The sequence below is a fragment of the Electrophorus electricus genome, chromosome 23 (genome assembly GCF_041902795.1).
Source record: "Electrophorus electricus isolate QZ-2024a chromosome 23, ASM4190279v1, whole genome shotgun sequence".
In the NCBI taxonomy this organism is placed as follows: Eukaryota; Metazoa; Chordata; class Actinopteri; order Gymnotiformes; family Gymnotidae; genus Electrophorus; species Electrophorus electricus.
In genome coordinates, this window is record NC_137519.1 from 8,353,632 (window position 1) to 8,375,000 (window position 21,369).

At 43.2% G+C, this 21,369-nt stretch overlaps 1 protein-coding gene across 4 annotated transcripts in view; it reads right to left on the reverse strand.

Moving 5' to 3' along the window:
• The window catches only part of apba2b (amyloid beta (A4) precursor protein-binding, family A, member 2b), a 69,578-nt gene that overhangs the window by 47,000 nt on the left and 1,209 nt on the right, over nt 1-21,369 (reverse strand). For 3 of the 4 annotated variants that reach the window (XM_081706120.1, XM_027007378.3, XM_027007380.3), the window contains exons 1-2: nt 18,993-21,369; nt 1,776-1,821 (exon numbers count right to left, since the gene is read on the reverse strand). The exon at nt 18,993-21,369 is cut by the window's right edge. The gene's annotated coding sequence lies outside the window, so the exon portion shown is untranslated. The remainder of the gene's footprint in view (nt 1-1,775; nt 1,822-18,992) is intronic. The other variant, XM_081706118.1, reaches the window with a different exon arrangement.

Sequence of the window (21,369 nt, forward strand, 5' to 3'; positions counted from 1 at the left end):
TGTCAATACTGTGAATGCCCAGTGGTGTGATAATATCCCCAGTGCTGTAGATCTGCATGTGAACTCCACACTGGAATGTAGTCCCTGTGAGTTTACATAAGCACTTTGGGCTGATTTAGCTACATGCTTAAAGTGGACCTGATGAGTCCCATTCTCCAGGTTTAAGTCACCAAACTCACACACCCAGAATTCTGTGTGAAGCCACTCCCCACAAGCACAGAAGAAGTAGCTGAAAGGAAACATTAGTAGTCCCTTTTAAAAATATGCTGTCCTCCCATCCAGGATGGGTCCTAGTCTCATACATGATGACACACTTTCCTACTCAAGGAGAGCAGCGTCCTGTCTTCCTCTTAAAAATGGTGAACACCTGGCAACCACGGCCTCATTTAGGAACAAAACTGCAACAGTAAAAATAAATAAATAATAAATAAATGAGTTAATTAATTAAATTTTTTTTTTTTTTTAAAGAGCCCTGTAATAGAAAAAACTCGAGTTGAATACAGCTGCGTTCTTGACTTCTGAGATGTCTGGAACTCGCCATCCTAATCAAAGGCCAACAGAACATGTGATTGGTGGTGCTGGACTCCGTTAGATTTGGGTGTGGTGTGTGAACTGTCCTGTAAGTGGTGAGCAACAGTCTGGCTTTGCTCTTTGTTTTAGTTCTTCCTCCACCTTCCAGCTTCAAAAAAATCCTCCCTGGCATGCTCCACCCGCTGGTTCGAGCGTGAACCGAAGGCGGCCACGCAGCGTCACAGCACGGCTCATCTCTGCCTGTGTCTGCTGCATCTGTACAGTCTCGCCATTACCGCGGAGGATGTGGAGAACGGATGCGCTTTGTTTCACCCCGGGGCCCGTCGAGAGGCTTCGCCAGCAATGTCAGCACAGCAGAGCAGCACAGACACTTAGACAAAAGCGGCAACGCATGATAACGAAGAGACGCTCAGTGCTTCACGCTCTGAGCTGGTCCTGAGTGATGTACATTCTTCTGTGATGTCTGGACCTGTTTTAATGCACACACACACAGCTGTCTGACTGTTCCGTTCAGAGCCGTAAACGTGAGGGTAAATCCCATTTACATATGTGCAGATTCAGTTCCCCAGACATTTATTACGGGAATCACAGGATTCACACAAATCCTCTAGAACGTCAACATTCAAATACAAAAAAAAAGTTCAGAACTAAAATCTAAACCCGAGTGCAAAACACATTCCACACTTTAGTCGATTCTACCGGACGAACCTGTAATTAAATGAAGACTGGACAGGGTCAAAATGTATCAAAGGGATTATACTGGAACTCAAACTCGGCTTTGAGAGTCTTAGAAGTGGGAGTACTTTTGTCCCTATCACAGGATAATTAATGTCCAGTCAGAACAGACATTTTGCAGGAGATCACTTCCTTCTATTGTCAAAGCATAAAAGGTTTCTTTCAAATGTCACCATGTTGCAAAGAAGGTCACAGTGCACATATAAAAGTCCAGCATTGTAAAAAAAAATAAGGGGTGGGATTTATTACACATTGGAAAATGGACAGGTCATACGCAAAAGTCATTTAATATTCAATGACATCGGCGTATCTTTTGGCTGTAGGAAACTATCAGTTAAAAATGTTCACACGCAAATTTAGGGCCCTAAAGTCACAGGGAATTTTCAGTCATGCTGAATGTTTCGAAAAGTAAAATCAATACAAGCCGAAGGACTCTTCAAGAACACGGGTTATGTGATGATGTGTGTGTTCTATGTTCAAAGACTGGATGTAGAAGTCACATCACTTACCAATAGCTGATGACTGAAGAAGGTCTTTTATCTCACAAACTCAAACCTGGAGTGAAAGCAAGTAGAGAAAGCAAATGTGAGAGAAGACTAACAGCTCCAGCAGAATGGAGAAACCTTGATCCATCTGCCCTTCTGGGCTTTAGAATAATATTCAGGCTTTTGCAGAAAGCAACATGACTAATGCAGTAACATTACACTTGACTGCACAGATATTTCACATGAGTCAATCATGAATCCAAAAGCATATCTTAAACACAACTGTCCACCCACATATGCACACACACACACACACACACACAAACACACACGCACGCATATACATACACAAACACACAGACACACACAGACACACACACACACACACACACACACACACACATATACACAAACTGCAAGCTTTCTTTCTGCCAGCTAGTAGCACACATAGCCTCAACCTTGGACCAGCTACCAGAACCAGACATCACACATCTCCAGAGAACTCGTGTGGCACCTGACAAGAAACCGCTGCCAATTAGAGCTGAGTCTGCCCTCCTCTCAGCGTCCAGACAGGCCCCTGGGCGGCTCAGCGAGTGCCATCTTTAGCAGGCCTGGGTCATGGGGGCTGACTCGCTGTTCAGCTCATAGTTTAGAGGGATGGAGCACTGAATCGCTTGGTTTGATTACTGCCCATTGGCTCCTAAAGACTCTAATTCATTCAGTAGTCCTATTTATTTGTCAGAGCAGGAGAAGACTGGGGGGGGGGATGGCTGTCCCACCTCACCCTGGCAGCTCCATCCCTCCCCCTCCACCTCTACACTAAGGCTTGTTATCCTTCAGGGATGCACCCCAGCAAGCAGATGTTTCTCCAGCGATAACACCTATAATGACAGCCAGCTTATCCACAGCAGATGGGCGTGACTCTACCTGTTCAATCTGTATGCCTAATTGTTGCTGTGTCCTTTTGCTGCATACACTTTAGGAGATTAGCCCATGTGGGCAAAGAGACAGATCCCGTGTGAGTGCATCTCTCTTCCTCCTGTCTTGCTCACAGAGGAGTCAGTCAGCAAACTGCTACTGCATTGTAATCTCGGCAGGGAAAAGACCACACGGAAAAACAGGTCTTCTTGAGAGGATCTGACAATGCAGACCAGAGAGGAGTTCTGTGAAAAAAGACTCACAATTTGTTAGGAAAGGCATCACAGGCCTCTAAGACAGAAACAAACGTAGTCAGTAACAAAGCAGGTGAAAGGGCTTCACAATATGGACAAAAATATTATACTGTGATCGGACTGATGCACATTGTGATCACGACGTTCCTTGAATCCTGCTAAAGCACAGTTGAAAATCATGGATGTGATGGGCATAATTTGGACAAAACTGTTTACACGCACTCGTCAAACAAAATGTTGGGAAGATCTGAGACTGGTCGAGATGCTCACGGCACTCAAACATGTTGTTATGTTTTTAGAGGGCTCGTTTGCATACTGGAGCCTTTTGCGATATAAACATTGCAAAGGCTGGTATTGCGATAATGACCGACGTGATATATTGTGCAGCCCCTGCAGACAGCCTTGCAGACAAGGGACCTGTTCAGGAAAGCTCGAGTCAGCAGCAGTAGCAGCAACAAGGCAGAAAAGCAGCACCAAACGGATCTGCAGACACGCAGAGACGAGGGGGAGTGAGAGGACTCAGTTCTGGGACTGGCACAATGCCCAGGCGCTCACAGCAGACTGGGCAGCAGAGAAACAACTGCACAAGAAAGAGAAAAGAGCCTCACTCTTCCTGTCTCTGTCTTCCTCTGGTTCTCTCTCTTTCTTTCTCCCAGCTGCACCCTTTAAGCCTTTACAGCAATAGACACCATCTGGGCGAGACAGTAAGGGCAGTTTTCCTGCCTAAATCCTGGAGAAAAGGCAGGAGGCACGTGCCATACCAACAGAGCACTCTGCCTCAACTGCCCCTTTTCTCCCCTCACCTCCTCTGTGTCTCTTCCCCTCTCCCTCTCCCCCTCTCTGTCCAATCTTTGCCCCTCTCCTTCCTAACCCCTCCTCTCTCTCTCACCTCCTTCTTCTCCCCAGCATAGGTCCAGGCTGGCTGTCCACCTCCGCTTCTCCACAAATAGCACAAGAGGGCCCCTGGCACTAATGTCGGTGTGGCACTGTCGACAGGAAAGGGAACCAGCAGGAAGGAAGAGCAGCCTGCAGTCACCACTGCACCAGTCAGTCCATTTATGCCGGAGATCAGCCTTGATTGCGCAGAACTGGCATCCCTTTTCGGGAACCCATCAGGGGTCTGAGCCACTAGAGGCCAGATCGGATGGGAGAGCGCATCAGAACGAGTGCCAGCCACATGTCATTATAGTAGGTGTCTTTTACAGTGTTGGCCACAATTGCTCAGTCCAATGCAATTTACCAGATGTCTTTTATCTAGGAGTTTAATTCACCCATTATATGTAATGCACTTCCTACTCCCCTGCATGTTCAAAAGATGGGGCGCTAACGACTGGTGATGTGTGTCAGCTTCAGATTAAAGTTCTGCCTCTGTAAGGATGCACCAGGAGCTGCACAGCTGTCCTTCCATATAACAAGCAGCAGATTTATCTGCCTTATCTGTCAAACTGGGTTCTTCAGGTTGCGTGTGAGGAGCTGGAGAAGTGTTTGAACGTTAGCTGCCTATTCCTCTCAGAGGAGGGTTCAGTTCCACTGAGCGGGAACTGAACCAACCTGGGCAGTGTTTTAAAGGCAAAGGAGTTTCATGGGATTAACCACAAAGAGGGAGAGAGCAAGAGCGAGAGAGAGAGAGCGAAAGCGAGAAATCTATTATGGCATTCTCCATTAAGGGTTGAGGGTTTTATTCTCATACTATGGGGTTTTCACTAGGAAATAACTATCAGTAAGCCCTCTCAGCCAGCTGCGGCAGCCCACAGTGCAGACATGCACACCTGCCACAGACATACAAAAGCCACACACACACAAACCCACACACACACAATCCCACATGCACACAATCCCACACACACAAACCCACATGCATAGGCACAATACAGACATAATACAAACACACATGCAACACAGATGCATTACAGACATATACACTACACCCACACACACACACAAACACACTCACACACGCACACACACACACACACACAGCTACCTACCAGAGCCCATTTTGCTGGCTATTCTGCACAGGGCTCAGTCCTTTTTATAACAGTGTGATAATGTATCTGGAGGACACGCCCCTGCTATTCACACACTCTCCATTCAACATCTACCTCACATCAGGTTGAGCTATCGACAGCGTTACATCCGAGAAAGTCATTCACAACATAAATGTCACAGTTACAAAACCATTCACTCTGCTTTAATTACCCAACATGGCAATAACGGATGTATCTGACTATACATGAGAAAGCCAGAGTGATGTTTTATAACTGGCGACGGAGTTATTTCCCTGTCCTTTTCGGTATGTATCCCCTTGACGAGATGTCACCTTTGTGTCTGTGTGGCGTAGCGGCAATGCTCCAAAGTGCCGTGTGCCAGTCCATGAGGCACCCACACTCCAAATCCCACCCACCCACAGCCTGATCCTCCGGTGAGCATGGCCTCATTTACTAGATTACCCTGGCAAATTACAGCACATCACATCAAAGGGAAGCCACCATTTGGTCACAGAATACTGAAGCTGGGATGGGATCTGCCGCTGTCTGTGGTGCTGAAATATATCCACACTGACATAGGTTATGACTCTACACTCAAGACTCAGGTTCTTTTTGTCTGAAACAATAGTTGATAGTGATCTAAAAACAAGGAGGTGAATGAAGTCACTCACTGTAGTGACCTTTTTGAATCCAGCACAAGTCCAGTGACCCAATACGCTGCAACCCATCACAACTCGCATAACATCTACTGCAAACACACGGACCAGAAAGCATCACACGTGCAAAGGGGCGCTGAGGGTTTCACCCTCTCATTTTCCTTCTCTCACTCTCTCTCTCTCTCTCTCGCTCCATCTCCATCTCTCCATCTTTTTCCTTCTCTCCTTCTCGCTATTCCTTCCTCTCTCCATCTCGCCATCCCTCATCTATGTTCCCTCTCCCTCTGCGTCCCTCTCTTCATCCTCTCTCGCTCTCCCACAAACCCAACACTCCTCCCTCTCTTTCTCTCCCTCCCTCCCGAACTCCCTCTTTCCCTCACTCTGTGCCACTCTCTCTCCCTCCCTCCCAGTAGCAGTGCTTGCCCATTGTCTTGCAGTCATTGTTCACTGAAACTGACCGGGTGCCAGGACACGAGCCCTTAGGCCAGCTGCCGCTCCTGGAGAGAGGAAATCTATCCGCATCGATCTCTGTCCGCACTCCTGCCTCACCCACCTCCCAGGCTTCCTTACACAAATAAACCTTTCATTCTAAAGGCTTTCACACAGTCTCTCACAGCTATTTCATTCCATATCAGCCGAAACTACAACACGTCCCACGTCACACACAAGCACTGCCCCTGCTCTACTTTACAGACACATATAGGTGCAGCCGCCTCACAGGAAATTACACATAAAGGCAGCGGACGTAATAAACATGCTGCAATTGGATGATACACACTGTCCAATAGCAGAGGTTTTCAATAAAGGGGCGTGGCAAGGACGGCGTACTGGGCCACTCACTGGAACACACACTTTATCTGTCTCGATGTCCCTGTGGCCAGCAAAGTCCCTCATTTAAAAATTGAGGTTTTAAAATGGAGCAGAGCTCTATCTCTTCCTAACAAAGATGTCGATTTTTTCCTCTCTATGCTAACCCCCAGGGGACCACATTTATCCAATGTATTATTTATATTGCTGTAATTAATAAACTGCTTGTTCGGTGTTGAATTATATGTTCGACTTTAATTTCTACATTATTACATTGTTTTTCACACTTTAACTAACATGGCAGGTATGTATATGAATGACAGTCTGCACAAATGAAAACTGACCTTTATATCTACACCGATTTTCTTTATTGAATCAGATATAATGAACAATAATCCAGAGCATGCATGACTCAAATTATGTTCCCCAATGATGAAGGCCTGACAGAGACAGGTGGAGAGGTTAGAAGCCCTCCATTCAAATTTGCGCAGAATTAGATCAGCACTAAACCAAGGATGACAAATGGGCCCCGCGATGTTTGGCGAGTGCTGACACAAGAGCTTCCACTAATATTTCAAAGTCATTATCTCTTAACTTCAAATGACGTCTCTTAATACTGTTATCGAAATGCGGGAAGCGCTGTTGCTGCGGCAATGGAAACAAAGCAACTCTGTTACATTTCCCGAACCCTGCCGGGAAAGGGCCTCGCATCATCCTTCTCAGACACCCCACACTCTTTCTGCTATTCCTCTGTTCATTCATCCTCTCTGTCACTCTCCCTCTACAACTTCTAAATCTGACTACCTTTGTTTGAATGCCCAAAGGGTAAAACCGTGTCAGCTCGCTTGAACTCAAGTCAGTCATTAAAACCTTCTGACACACCAGCCAAGACACCAGTAACAGCCGGAGACTTATCCCGCACTGCCTGTATTTTCAGTGTCATGGCACACTCTTAGCAAAGCCTTCAGGAGTCAGAGCCAACGGCAACATGGTTGCAGGCCCTGGGTTCTTCTGCACAGTGGCTGCTGCTGTCGGAGATGTCGTTACAGCAATAACATCTGCATAAGAAACAGAGGCCTGTCACCCAGAGCTCCATTAACCATTCATTTATTCCCAAAGGCTCATCTGTATCAAACATACACTACATTTTAATGGGGTCTTTGTTCCGAGGTAGGCCCTTTCCAGTGCACGGACAAATAAAATTTAAGTGATGTGCTGCAACCAGAAAATAATTGCACACATCTGCAGCTGTAGAGTGCGTGAGGTGTGCATGCATCTGTGTATGTGTGTGTGTTGTGTACATCCAGTATACATGTACTGCACATATTCTAGTATGGCAGTATTCTCCACTTCATTCTCAAGCAGCTACTAGCAATTCATTCCAGAATTTCAGAAATGCTCGTCCAAAGGTCCTGCACTACGGGCTGTTGGCCCATGGTGCTGCGCACTCGTGCCAAAGGGCAGATGAGCTCCCGAGCCATCCAGAGCCCGGGAACGAAGCTGATCTGTCAGGCCGCTGTAGGATGGGCTGGGTGGAAACTAGGAGGAAGAGTTGGAACCAGCTTACTGTGATTTCTCCTGAATCTGGGAACCAGCACCTACTGCATCCTGTAGAACAGCACCAAACCCAAAAAAAAAGAATCCAGACAGCCTTCAAGTGCTCTTAATTCTCTCAGAAAGAGGAGAGAGACAGGAAGTGGTCCTGTGTACCTTCTTGTTATAACAGAACAAAATGCTACAAAGTAGAAAATGCGGCAAGAGGAGAAAACGTTCCTTAGTTTCTTGGCAAACAAACATTCTGGTAATCAATTTGTTTATAAGCAGATAAAAAAGCAAAAACGACAAAATGTAAAAAAAAAAAAAACTGAATCGCCACCGATGAAAAACTGAACTGAAAGACTGAACTGGCCCTCTGCTTTAACAGGGCATTTTAAATAGGATACTAAATGATACAAAATCTCTCTGTGGGATCAATAAGGGGAGACCTCGATCCCAACCTGTAAAACACACACACAGACACAGACACGTACACTGATAAGTATGCGTCAGACTAAACGCATTACTTTCATGGGTTTATTTTAAAAGCACATGTGGAACAGTGACAAGATCCTTCCACCACAATCACACACACACACACACACCCCACAAACACACACACACCCCACACATACACAAAAATATACAAACGAAAATGAAGTGGGTTTTCTACTGGAAGAGACAAATCCAGGTGCAACTCTTTACATAATCCTGTAGCATTTATTACCACTCAGTAAATGTCAGTATCACGCTGAGTCTTCGGAGCTTAAAGGGCAAGAACCTGTTTTGATAAGAACCACAAAGTAGGTGTGAAGGGTTGTGTCACGGCGGAGTACCCCTGCCCCCTGCTCCCCGCACACGCTCACCCCATGATACCACATCAAATTGGATTGGATTTGAAGGTGGCAGAGGCTGCATAGCTCTCGTCACACACACACACACACACACACACACACACACACACACGCTATCATCATCATCAAGCCCGATCAATACTCCTTTTCCATTAAGGATGAAACAGCATTTAAATGTGGAGCGCTTGTGCCCACCCGGGCCTGATAGATGAACAACCTGGCGGGAGGAAAAAGAGAAGAGAGGGGAGGGGCCCCATGCTCCGGAGCACCCGGACGCTGCATACACACCCAGAAGGCTTTCCTTATTCTAATAATCCTTTACACTCACATAAAGAGGACACTCAAGTGCAAGGGCACCTAAAAGAAGCAACCTCCTCTTCTGGCTGAACGGGAAACAACAGCCCAGAGCTGCGCAAATCCGGTCACACCAAAACCGCAAGATTTGGGAAACTCAGATGTGCAAACAGCGGAATGCAGATGATAAGTGTACAGATTTGTAACAAAACCCAGTCTGTAGAGAAAACTAAAAAGAATGGAGAGACGGAGCTGTTTTATCACAGAACTTCAGAGCGCGTGGTGAGACGACGCTGAATTCAAACTGCCTGATGCAGAACGTGAAACATTTATTCTAAATTCCTAATTGAAGCAGCATTACAAAGATGCTGAGGAGAAAATGTCAAATGCAAATGAATCAGTTTTTGTGTTTTCTTTCTTTTCTTTTTTTTCAATTTATCTGCTGGGCCGTTTGAATTTTTCTCATTGCCTGACCTTATCGTATAATAGCACATATACATCCAAGTCCTCGTCTCTCCGGATCTGAACACTGAGTTCAGGCTTGAGTCAAAGGCAGCGGGGTCTCTGAAGCCCCAAGCCCCTCCCCCTGGCCTCATTTACATGCTAATGGAACACACTCAGATCCACAAGCAGGGCCGCTAATGACGGAGCCCACTGAATGGCCCGAAAGCTTAAGTGCTAATAATGACCAAACACAGGCATTCAGAGGACAGGAGGGAAGCAACAGACCCACAAAACAGAATACAAACACACACAGTCCCCCACTTACTACAAGGTCCTGCTGTCCTTGTCATGAGGACTATATCAAAAATGTTTTCATTGAGCATTATGTATGAACATAATTTAAAAAGTCGGGTACGGGAAGTGTCAATGGAGAACAAGTGAACATGCTTCAAGATCTAATCTAGTGATTGTACATATAGGCAGGCAAATCCAATGTGAGATTACAGTGGGCTGGAATATGGTTACGGAAAACTATATGGCATGAAAGCTGCATAAGAGCTGAAAGCTACCAATTTACAGTCTCACAATGTAACGGTGAGCTGTAAGGAGGCGGACGCATGTGCAGAGAGGAGCGAGATTTATTACGGCCAAATCCAAAATCAGAGTTGTTATCGTAGTCCAGGGTCATAGAGCCAACACGGAGAGCACGGGGATACATGAGTAAACAAAAACACACGAAGGCAAACGGGGAAGCAGGCTATAACTAAGGCTAGAAAACACGAAGGCCAAGATAAACACAAAGGCACGGAGTACAAAGAAACAACCATAACGAAACACACTCACAAATACAGCAATCCAAACAGTCAAACATCCAAACAACGAACAGCCAGGATCAAGGCACACAACAGGATTTAAATACATGAACTAGAAACGAGGGACTGGTGTAAGCAATCAAACAATGTGAGGACAAAACGAAACTATGGAACGGCATTAAACTGAAGACAGGGAAAACACGGAACACGGAAGATGGAAGGGACTCATCGTGACACACAACAGTGTGGTTATATGGTTCATTAAAATCAAAAGCTAGTATGTATTGGAGAAAACACACGTCCTTTAGCTTAATGAAGAAATCTGAAGTCATTTGGTGCTGCATATCATCTGATAATCAAAGCTAAGGCCTCCCTAAGACCTCCCTAACATAGGAACGTTAACCTATTAATGGAAGGATTCCCTGAACATTCAGATTCCAACTGGCATTCCAAAACAAATAACCACCCTGTGGAGAAGCAGGTCAGCGACACACCCGTGCCTAATTGCATTTGTAATGACAAGCCTGGCAGTGTTAGGGGAGACAGCGCACATGTAATGAACTGGCTGCTTTCATTCTCACTTCGAGCGGAGGAGAGAGGCTTCTGAGTCGAACAGGCTTAACAACCTGTCAAAAATAACCCTAAATGATGTGCCGCATTAACCCATGATCCCGGCAACTCCTGCTACTCTTGAAATGCACAGGCCTCGTGAAGACTGGTATCTTTATACCTTTCAGACTCAAGACGAGTTATGGAAGTAATTCCAATACTGAAAGGTGTTCCTGTTTCAGCTCCGCTGCCATTACTTAGTGCAAGTGCAGGTATATTAAAGTGTGAATGAAGATCTTCCCACCTCCGCCACCCAAATGTATTCCTCTGATCTCATTTCATTATCTGTCTGCCAAAAAACAGACTTATTCACAATAAAACAAAAATGACAGAACTCAGTGAAATCAAGTTAGGTCATTTAAATGCTAATGTTCATGGATCCGACCAATAAGCCCCCCTGCACCCCCGACACACACACACACACACACACACACACAGCAGCTACCGCTGAATATAAGTAAGAAGCAGTGTAATAGAATTAAATAGAATGAATCTTACTTAGGATTTCTAAAATTCCATAAGAAGACACCATCAGTATGCTATTATAGAGAAGCCTGTCCTATCTATGCTGCAAATATAACACAATCTTCATAAGGATACAGAAACATAGGTACCATGTCCCCAGTAGAGATCAGACTCAGGACTGCAGTCATGGTAGACAGTTCCCCATGCAAAGCTGGGAACAAGCTGGTATCCTCCATAATAAACAGCAATGTACCATCAATCCCTGCAAAACCAATGAAAATCTGCGGCAAAACCACTGAACCATCCCTGCAAAACCACTGAACCATCCCTGCAGAATCAGTGAAGCATCAATACAAAACCACTGAATAATTGCTGCAAAACTAACGAACCACACCTGTAAAACTAGTGAACCACCCCAGTAGAGTATGGCTTGTAACTGCACAGTGCTACTAAAACACCACTCCATTCGACAAAGACACATGGAGCAATACATATTACATCAGTATGACAGCACCAGAGATGGCTTTTTCTAAACTGATTTGAGGAGTTCAATACAGACCGCTTTGTTGTCTGAATACATTTCTGTCGGCATATGTACAATAGGCATTGTAAGGGTAAGAGGGAGCTGTTCTACTTGAGGCCTATGACTCAGAGTCATGACTCAGAGTGCTAAGAGTAAGATAGTTAAAAGACACATATTGCTTTGAAACACCACACACACACACACACACACACACACACACACACACACACACACAGAGAGAGAGAGAGAGAGAGAGAGAGAGAGAGAGAGAGAGAGAGAGAGAGAGAGAGATGCAATATCAGCCTTTAGTGAAAGCATAAACTGATTTAATTCAAAGATAAAAATATCATATTATTATGAGAATACATAAGATTGCATGGAATGCAGGAACACACTGTACTAAGCAACCAAGCTGGATGGCAGGACCAGCCAGCTGTAAATTGTGCTCGAAATGTAGAACCCTGAAGTACATTATAATGGTAAAGGTCAATGAGTATATTGATTGCCTGAATAACTAAATAACTAATCAGATTTTACCTGACTTGGTTTGAAATGTGATAATTAGTGTCTGACTACCCCCTGATTTTGCAGCCTAGGCTACAGCTCAGGGCTGCAGGGGGTGCTCGTACCCATAACAGGCATCTGCAGGGTGTTGGCTCAGCCTGTTTCAAGGTGAATTTTCAGAGACTGACCAGTGCCAATCTCACAAATTCTAGCTGGAATTTTCAATTGAGCACGACCCATCCCTAGGCTAGCACAGGCAGAATGCTAATGTCTGGATGCAGGACTCCGCTACTCAGATTAAGCTAGCGTTAGCGACCACACAGAAACTGCAACTTCAGCTGTCTGTCCAAGCCTGAAGGACTGCATGATGGATTTTGTCTTTGAAAAATACAGAGTTGTTTTTTTTTGGGGGGGGGGGTGTATTGAGAGTTAGCTTCCTGGCTCACTTTAAGCATACCTAGAGGTCAGGAAAATTTCAGGCAAAGGGATTCATTATTTTTTTCATTAACACCTGCCTTTTTGCTAATGTTGGAATGACTTACATTGGCCACTGTAAGTGTTACATTCCTTCTGTCACCAAAACCACTGTGTCCTGGCTTTTAGTTACCAGTATAAATGTACTGTTTGTTTGCTAGTTAAGTACATTTGGCTGGGTCTCATTAAACCTGGAGCCACAAGGCACTGCACCCCAGTCATGCACAAATCCTTCAAATAAAAACAAGAAACTCAGATTTCCAAAACATTCATAAGATTCGCTGTGATTACAACAAATTCTGAACATGAAGTGTCACTCAATGCCCCATAGTTACTAATCTCAGGAATGACTGTTTGGTTTTTGTAGTATACAAATGGGTGCTGTGCATTCAAGACTCCCACAGAACATATAATAAACAAGGACTGGGAGGGAATATAATACTGGGATTCAGGCTCAGTGGAGTATGAGCACTGGAGGAGTTTTCAAATAGAGCAAGCAGCTCTGATACCAAAATGGCTATGGCTACAATGTAAAATATTCAAGCAACTATTCATCTGCTCTACATACAGTCATGTGAAAAACAAAGTACACCCTCTCTGAATTCTATGGTTTTATTATCAGGACATAATAAAAACCCATCTGGTTCTTAGCAGGTCTTAAAATTAATACAACTTCAGATGAACAACAATACAAATTACACAGTGTCTTTATTTATTTAACCAAAACTAGGCCAAAATGCAGAAGCGGTGTGTAAAAAATTAAGTACACCCTTACTGCTTCCATAGAGATTAGCAGGGTAAGTAGCAGTCTGATGCTGCTAAACGTCCTTCATTCACTGATCATCAGCAAGTGTGACCGCCCCTATAATAGTAGAAGTTTGGGCTGTTTGCTGGTGTGGAGCATTCAGGTGTGTGTTAACCCAACGCCAAGGAGGAAGTGCATCAGTAGCAAACTTAGAGAAGCAACTGTTGCTGCGCATCAATCTGGGAAGGGTTATACGGCCATTTCCAAACAATTTGAAATCCATCATTCTACAGTGAGAAAGATTATTCACAAGTGAAAAACATTCAAGACAGTTGCCAATCTTCCTTGGAGTGGACGTCCCCGCTGAATCACCCCAAGGTCAAACTGTGCAATGCTCAGATAAACTGGAAAACCCCAGCAACAGCTACATCTCAGACTCTACAGGCATCAGATAGCATGTTAAATGTTCAAGTTCATGACAGTACAAGTAGAAGAAGACAGGCCGAGTATAGCTTGTTCAGAAGGGTTAAATAAACAGGAAAAGTCAGACAGCACTCGTATAATATGTAGTAATTTATTTGACTATGGATAAAGCATGAATATTTCAGCCTCTAGGCCTTCATAAGTATGCTTGTAACATTCGAACCATTAATCCACTTATATATTGTGATAAAAGGGCACCCTCTTTGGCCACATCATAGTAATAACATCACAAACATCTGACATCATCAATCATAGTAACCTAGTCAGTATGGTAAATGGATGAATACATGGGAGTAATGTTCTAAATGTCTTCTGTACAGAAGGGTTGCCAGAAGAATGCCATAATTTCCAACACCGTGTTTGGTGAAAATCAAACAGCATATCATCACAAACATCTCATACCGACTGTCAAGCACAGTGGAGGAGGGATGACATTTTGGGATTGTTTTGTGACCACCTGAGCACCTTGAAGTCAATGAGTCGACCATGAATTCCTCCATATACCAAAGTATTCTAGACGTTATCTTTCCGACAGCTAAAGCATGTGGCTGAAACCGAGTCATTCTACAGGACAGTGATCCCAAGCACGCCAGCAAATCTACAACAGAATGGCTGAGTAAAAAAGCAGCCAATGTGTTTGACTGGCCAATGGTCCAGTCAAAGTCCAGACCTCAACCCAACTGAAATGCTGTGGCAGGACCTTAAGAGAGCTTTACATAAACAAATGCCCACAAACCTCAATGAACTGAGGCAGCGCTGTAAAAAAAAGTGGGCCAAAATTCCTCCACAAAGATGCGAGAGACTGATAGTCATACAGAAAATGACTATAGAGGTGCCTCTACAAGCTATTGATCCATGGGGTGTAGTTAGTTTTTCACACACTGCTTCTCCATTTTGGCCTAATTCTTTGATAATGTCATAGTATAATTGGTTGTGTGTCGTTGTTTATCTGAAGTTGTATCTGCATAATTTTAAGACCTGCTGAGGACCAGATGATTTTTTATAATGACCTGATAATAAAACCATATGACCAAAACCAAATACCATTTCAAAGCAACTGTGCAATACTGGAGACATTCCCTTACTTAAGGATGACTCCAGGTTACAATGAAAATGAACTGATGAGATTAGCTTTGAAATGAATGTAACCTGCCCTTGCTAAAAAACAAACAAACAAACGAAAAGATCCCCAAGTAAACACATTTTCGTGATTCTTAATCCTTACTAATCAAAACATAATCTATTTGAAAATAAGGACCAACAACCTTTTCAGGAGAGCTCGGCCCACCGCAGAGTGTTCATCATTTGCAGGGACAGTGAAAGCATAAAAGTCACACTGAGGAGACAATTATGTTCACTGAGTAATTACACTTCTGCATTGCTTCAAAGACTGTTTCCCCTTGAAGGAAGTGGTTTGTCCGTTTCCATACCAGACTAACAAAGGACGAACAGAGGGGAGCGTCCATCTGAAACACCAAAACAAAGACGCTACACATAAGCCTGGGGCAGCCACTGCGATAAATTAGCCCATCTTGCATGACTTGCGTAATTACAGCTGCCAAATTTCATTAAGGTTTTTGAAAAAGGCCTTGATGTTCCGCTGCATTTGGCTGTTCTTTCATGTTAAAAGTAAACATCAGTCGCACATGAAAGTGTTGGAAAAGATGGATCTATGCTGGCTTTGTTTCTGCGTCTGAGCCACCTAAGGCACATTGCTATTAGTTGGCCTCGGTTCGGATAAAAGAAATAAACAATCATTTGGTCTGCATCACCTCATTCTTTTATCAGATACATGACTGAAATGCTATCCAACAATTAGGAGGTAAACAGATTCCTTTGCAGTCATATTTCTTTAAAAGCTGCTAAAAGCATTGTTCACTGGCCCTGACGTATGAACCAACCTCTGGAATTCAGGAATCCCAGTTCAGCCATGTGTCACATGGTAAGGAATGCAGAGGATAGTTACACAGAGAAAGCATGTTATAATTAATGGGCTTTATCTCTCCTGCATCAGCCAGTCAGGAACCAGCATGGTCAAGCTATAACTCTGTGTCTTAGCTGTTTTCCTTGCCAAGTACATCCCACATGGCCAGAAGTTTGAAACATAAGATAGGAGGAAGACATAGGGTTCTTGTTCAGTGAATCAAAGGACAGGAGACTATATAGCTAATGTGTTTTGCTGTAAAGGCAGTAAACTATGGCACCTCACCTTTTTACAACATGAATCTTTGTCAGAAAAGTGAGGAAAAAATTAAAGGTCCTTCTACCGAACCTCTTAAATCACCACAGCCTCCAAAGAGCAGTATCCAGCAAAGGAAATCAAATGCACAACATACCAGGGCACACAACACAAACACACACACACACACTCTCTCTCTCTCTCTCTCTCTCTCTCTCTCTCTCTCTCTCTCTCTCTCTCTCTATATATATATATATATATATATATATATATATATATATATATGTGTGTGTGTGTGTGTGTGTGTGTGTTTCTGTCTCCCAACAATACATAACAAGGTGTCAAAGCATTCAGAAATGATAAGAAGCCTTATCACTGATTCTGATGGAGACACAGAGCCTGGAGAACCCAAGAAGCCTGTAGGGCTGTAGGGTTAATAATCATTTGGCCTTTGAAGCCCCAAATAAGGGGACATTCATCTGCTACCACACCTTGGTGCCTTTCCCACCCTAAATGAGGGGCTTACCCTTGTGCAACGCCCTGCAATTTTGAATGTGGGCTTTCCACCACATTTAACCTTCTGCTCTGAAAAATGACAATCTGCATAAGTATGGAACAATTGGCTCTTCTTTTGAGCAGCAAGATTAAGGCCACTTCTCTTGATTTGATCATAGTACACAGTAACCATTCAGGCTAAGAAAGTTGCTTTGTAAAAGTATTAAAAAATATGTTTGGTTCAACACTTTAATATTAAAATAATCTATGAATGGTACTAAGGAGTTAGAGTCCTATGGGTATTTCAAGACTGAAAAAGCTGCTCTTTGAACTTCAGTCCATCAAATGCTTATGGCAACAAAACATTGCATAGACCCAGTCAGGCACATTCTCACAGGATGACCAGATGTAGTACAGCTGCACTGCTCTGAGCAGTAAAAAATGAACAAATGCATTAGAGACAGTTCCACAGAACAGTAGCTCTGGGCCACAGCAGTTTCCTTACTCTCCCAGGCTATGCATTTTAAGTTCAGGAAAACTGGGCTCATCCTGAGATAAGGACATAGCCACCAGGCCTTATATATCTGAAGAATCTGATGAAACACCTTTAGACAAACACTGAGACTTTCTTTTTTAACTTGTCAGCAAAACGAATCAAAGCCCATTGTGTCCACAGTTATTAGAAGAGGAAGAGAGAAAAATATACTGTACTAAAAAAAAAACTCAGCAGGTAACCTCAGCTGACGCACTCTCTTGCTCTCTCTCTCTCTCGTTCTCTCTAACTCTTCTTTCTATCCCTCCCACTCTTGCGGTCTCCCACAAGAGCCCAATTTAAAATTCCCCCACTGGTGCATTAGTAACACAACAACCCGCTTGTGTGACACTGTATTTGGCTTCCAGCGCCATAGTCACACGGAAAGCCATAACCAGGGCTCAGAGGGGAGGGGCCAAGAGAACAGGGCGGGGAGGAGCAAGTAGTGCAGCCTGGCCAAGTTATCAGCAGGTCGCTGCTGTGGAGACAGATCCACCCACTGGGATAACGTTCCAGTAGCATGTACCTTTGCGGTATTTTCAATGTCCAAATTTCCATCTCTCTCTCTCTCTCTCTCTCTCTCTCTCTCTCTCTCTCTCTCTCACACACACACACACACACAAACAAACACACACGTTCTCTCTTTATATTACTTCTAGTTTCCCTTTCTTTTTCTATAACTCAGGAACTTTCTCATTCCTAATTGATATGTCAAATCTATAAACAGATCAATTATTTCAACAAAATAGTAAACAAACGCCACAGAGGAGCCCCGCATGGTCATTGTTCTTTTCTGTCACAATGACAGATATAAGGTGTGGTTCATACAGAACCACCAACTCATTTATTCTCTATTTTCTACTCGGTACAATTTATAGCAGTAAGAAAAACCTACACCCCAGCTATGTTTGCGTCAGTACACTGCTATTACAACTTACGCTTCTGCTGTTTAACGCTAGTAGGTCTAGGGTGGGAGAGACGTAGCATTCGCACATAAATCATAAATAAAAAATAAGGATCCCAACCCTAGTATGATTTATTCTAGTCCGTTTTACTCGTACAAAAAAAAATGTTACACACAGTCGAACCAGAGTAATTTTCGGTCATTATTAAATAACGTTGATGAACACATTACGTTCTAAATGGATGGATGAACAAATTATTCAACTTTGTGAAAATAATGACATCCTCATGGTTTGTCATAACGTCTAATTTATTTTCTCCAGAACACTTAAGTACCACTATTGTATTAATGTTAGCCTACCCATAGACTTAATAGGAGCAAATAAAATTGATAGCTACCCAATATACTATAAGTGGTGCATCTCCAGAGTCGGATCTTCGACAAAAAGTAATACGAAGGCAACAACTCAGCAGTTTCAAGCAAATTAAGAGATTAAATGAATTGTTTAAATACAGACTGTTTTATTTTGGATAGTCTACAGCATATCGTGTTTGACAGTGCATCTGTAGCTAGAATCAAGGGAAATCAAGGGAAATCGCGTGATATATAGTGTAAATATAGTCAAATTAACTGCCGTAATTGCGTATTGCACTGATGGGATGAAATTTTCACGAAACACACTACATTCCAAGCATAATGCATGCTTTAATTCGTAAACACAGGTTACAGTAAACCTTACACTAAGACAGTTTAACACGGCATTACCTGCACAGATGTCGTAATTGTTAGAATCTTGACATAAAAACAATGTTGCTCTCGATCTGGAGAGTCTGGGTAGCGCTCCGTCCGCTACGAGCCCCGCCGATGCGCTCCGAGGCTGTTAATGGAGCCCGGAACCGCGAGAGCAGCCCCGGAACATGTATAATCAACCATTGCCGTGTTCTGGTGGATGATTGAGGCGAAGCAGCGGCAGATACAGCCCGGGAACCCCACCCGAGAAATCAGACATTGGGGTTGGGGAGGGGGTTGTTTGTCAGATGCATAATGTGTAGCTTCCATCCCGTTTACATCAGTTAAGGTAATCATTAAATTAACGACGCTCCGAAAACAAAAGGTTCAGTCCTCAAGAAGTCTTGGATGTAATCAGAATTTATAGCGTCCGTCAAGACCCAAAGTAATAGTTGGATATGTAAGAGACGCAGTTATATTTACATCCATTATATTAATCAGTACATTATTAAATCTCAAGATGTGTAAGGCTGAGAGGCTAAATCTTGCGTTTATAATTTCTTGAGTTATATTCTGTGAAAATCCACAGTGATAAGTTTGCAATTAACTCTAAATGTTGACTTTACTAACCCATTACACTTTATACTGACTGAATCACCGCAGCCAGGCAAGTCTTGATTCTCTTACAAACAAAGGGAAGTCCATTTTTTTAGGGCTTTGGTGGAAAGCTAGTAATTTTCCCTAATGAATCCCAGTCGCTGTGGCTCACAGAAATATCAGTCACAAACTTACTTTTATCTTCATAACCAAATTATTTCCTCCATCTTGTCATGAAGTTTCTTCCTATCAGAAGTAGCTTATTTAAAAAGATTACAACACGGTTAACCACACAGTTAACAAAGAATGTAGGAAAATTCGATTTGAGTCTTGTTAGAAATGCATCATACAGTAGAAAAATATTATTCTCTACAACTGCAATTAATGCAGTCATGTGATTCTGAAGGCCAGTGTGCAAACACATTCATTTGCAAGTTTTTCCCAATAATAGAACTCAATAGACATGGGAAGTAGCTCTACAAATGTAATTGCATATAATTTTCAGAACTCAGATTTTGTAATCTCACTGGACAACTTTATACAAAGTATAGTTAGCACTCTGCTTTTTACTCATGTTTTTCTTTAAAAAGATTATATAAATGTGATAGAGTAAGATGTTTGTTGCTGACCTTACACACCTGCCTTTATTATAAAAGGTTATATAGGTTAATCAAAACACACACATACCCTGATGCAACTGAGTTTAGGAACAATTACTTGGTCACTTGTGATGAAAGAATTTATTCCCGCATCACAGAGGGACATCTTGGGACCTGAACTTCAGGATGCAGGAGAGAGTAAACATACCCATTACCAATGGAGCTACAGTAGAGAGGGTCAGCAGCAGGGGACCTCACATAGCTGAACACAGCAGATGTGTGGTGAAGAAGGTGCAGCAGTGCCTCTTCTGTCTAATGTTGAGGAGGATTGGCATGAACCTCCACATCCTTAGGTCACTTTACACATGTGTTGTTGAAAGTGTCCTGGCTGCATTACTGCCTGCATCAGAAACAGCACCGACCTTAAGGGCAAAGCCCTGCTGAGAGTTGCACGGACTGTTCAACACATTACCAGGGTTGAACTTCCAACCCTCCTAGAGGTCTGCATCAAGTGCTGTTTGAGGAAGTTAGAGAGGGTCACAGGTCACTCCACTCACCGAAGCCACAGTCTGTTCTCGCTGCTGCCATCTGGCAGACACTACTGAAGAATAAGATCCAGAGCAGACAGATTTGAGACAGGTTCTTTCCTCAGGCCATCAGGCTACTGAATAGTCAGTAGTAACTCAGAGCACTCACATGTGACCTGCACTCACACAACCAAGTATATACATACATAAAGCAGCATACACAGCTATATTTAGCAGCTCATTGCATAACTACTGATGAACACACTCCTATGTATATTATATAGATGATCTGTTCTCTTTGTTATTGCATGTATAGTATATATAAATACAGGATATATTACTTGCATAATGGTGTGAATGATGAACGTTTTATTGTTATACTGGTGCACAGCAAAATTTGATAATGATAAATGTATGCTAATGTGTATGGTAATGGTATACTAGTTATATAGTGTGGATGATAATGTGTTTATTTTGCATTTTTGCATTTTTACTGCACTGATGTAAGGGGCTAAACAGCTATGATTTTCTTCTTCACTCTTGTATGAGTGCTATGTGACAGTAAAAGTGATTTGATTGGATCAGATCCTGACACAAAGCCTTCATTACCACTATGTACTTACATACACCAGTTTAAATCATGGACACTCTTGCTCACTTGGTATTGTACCACTAGTAAAACTTCAAAAT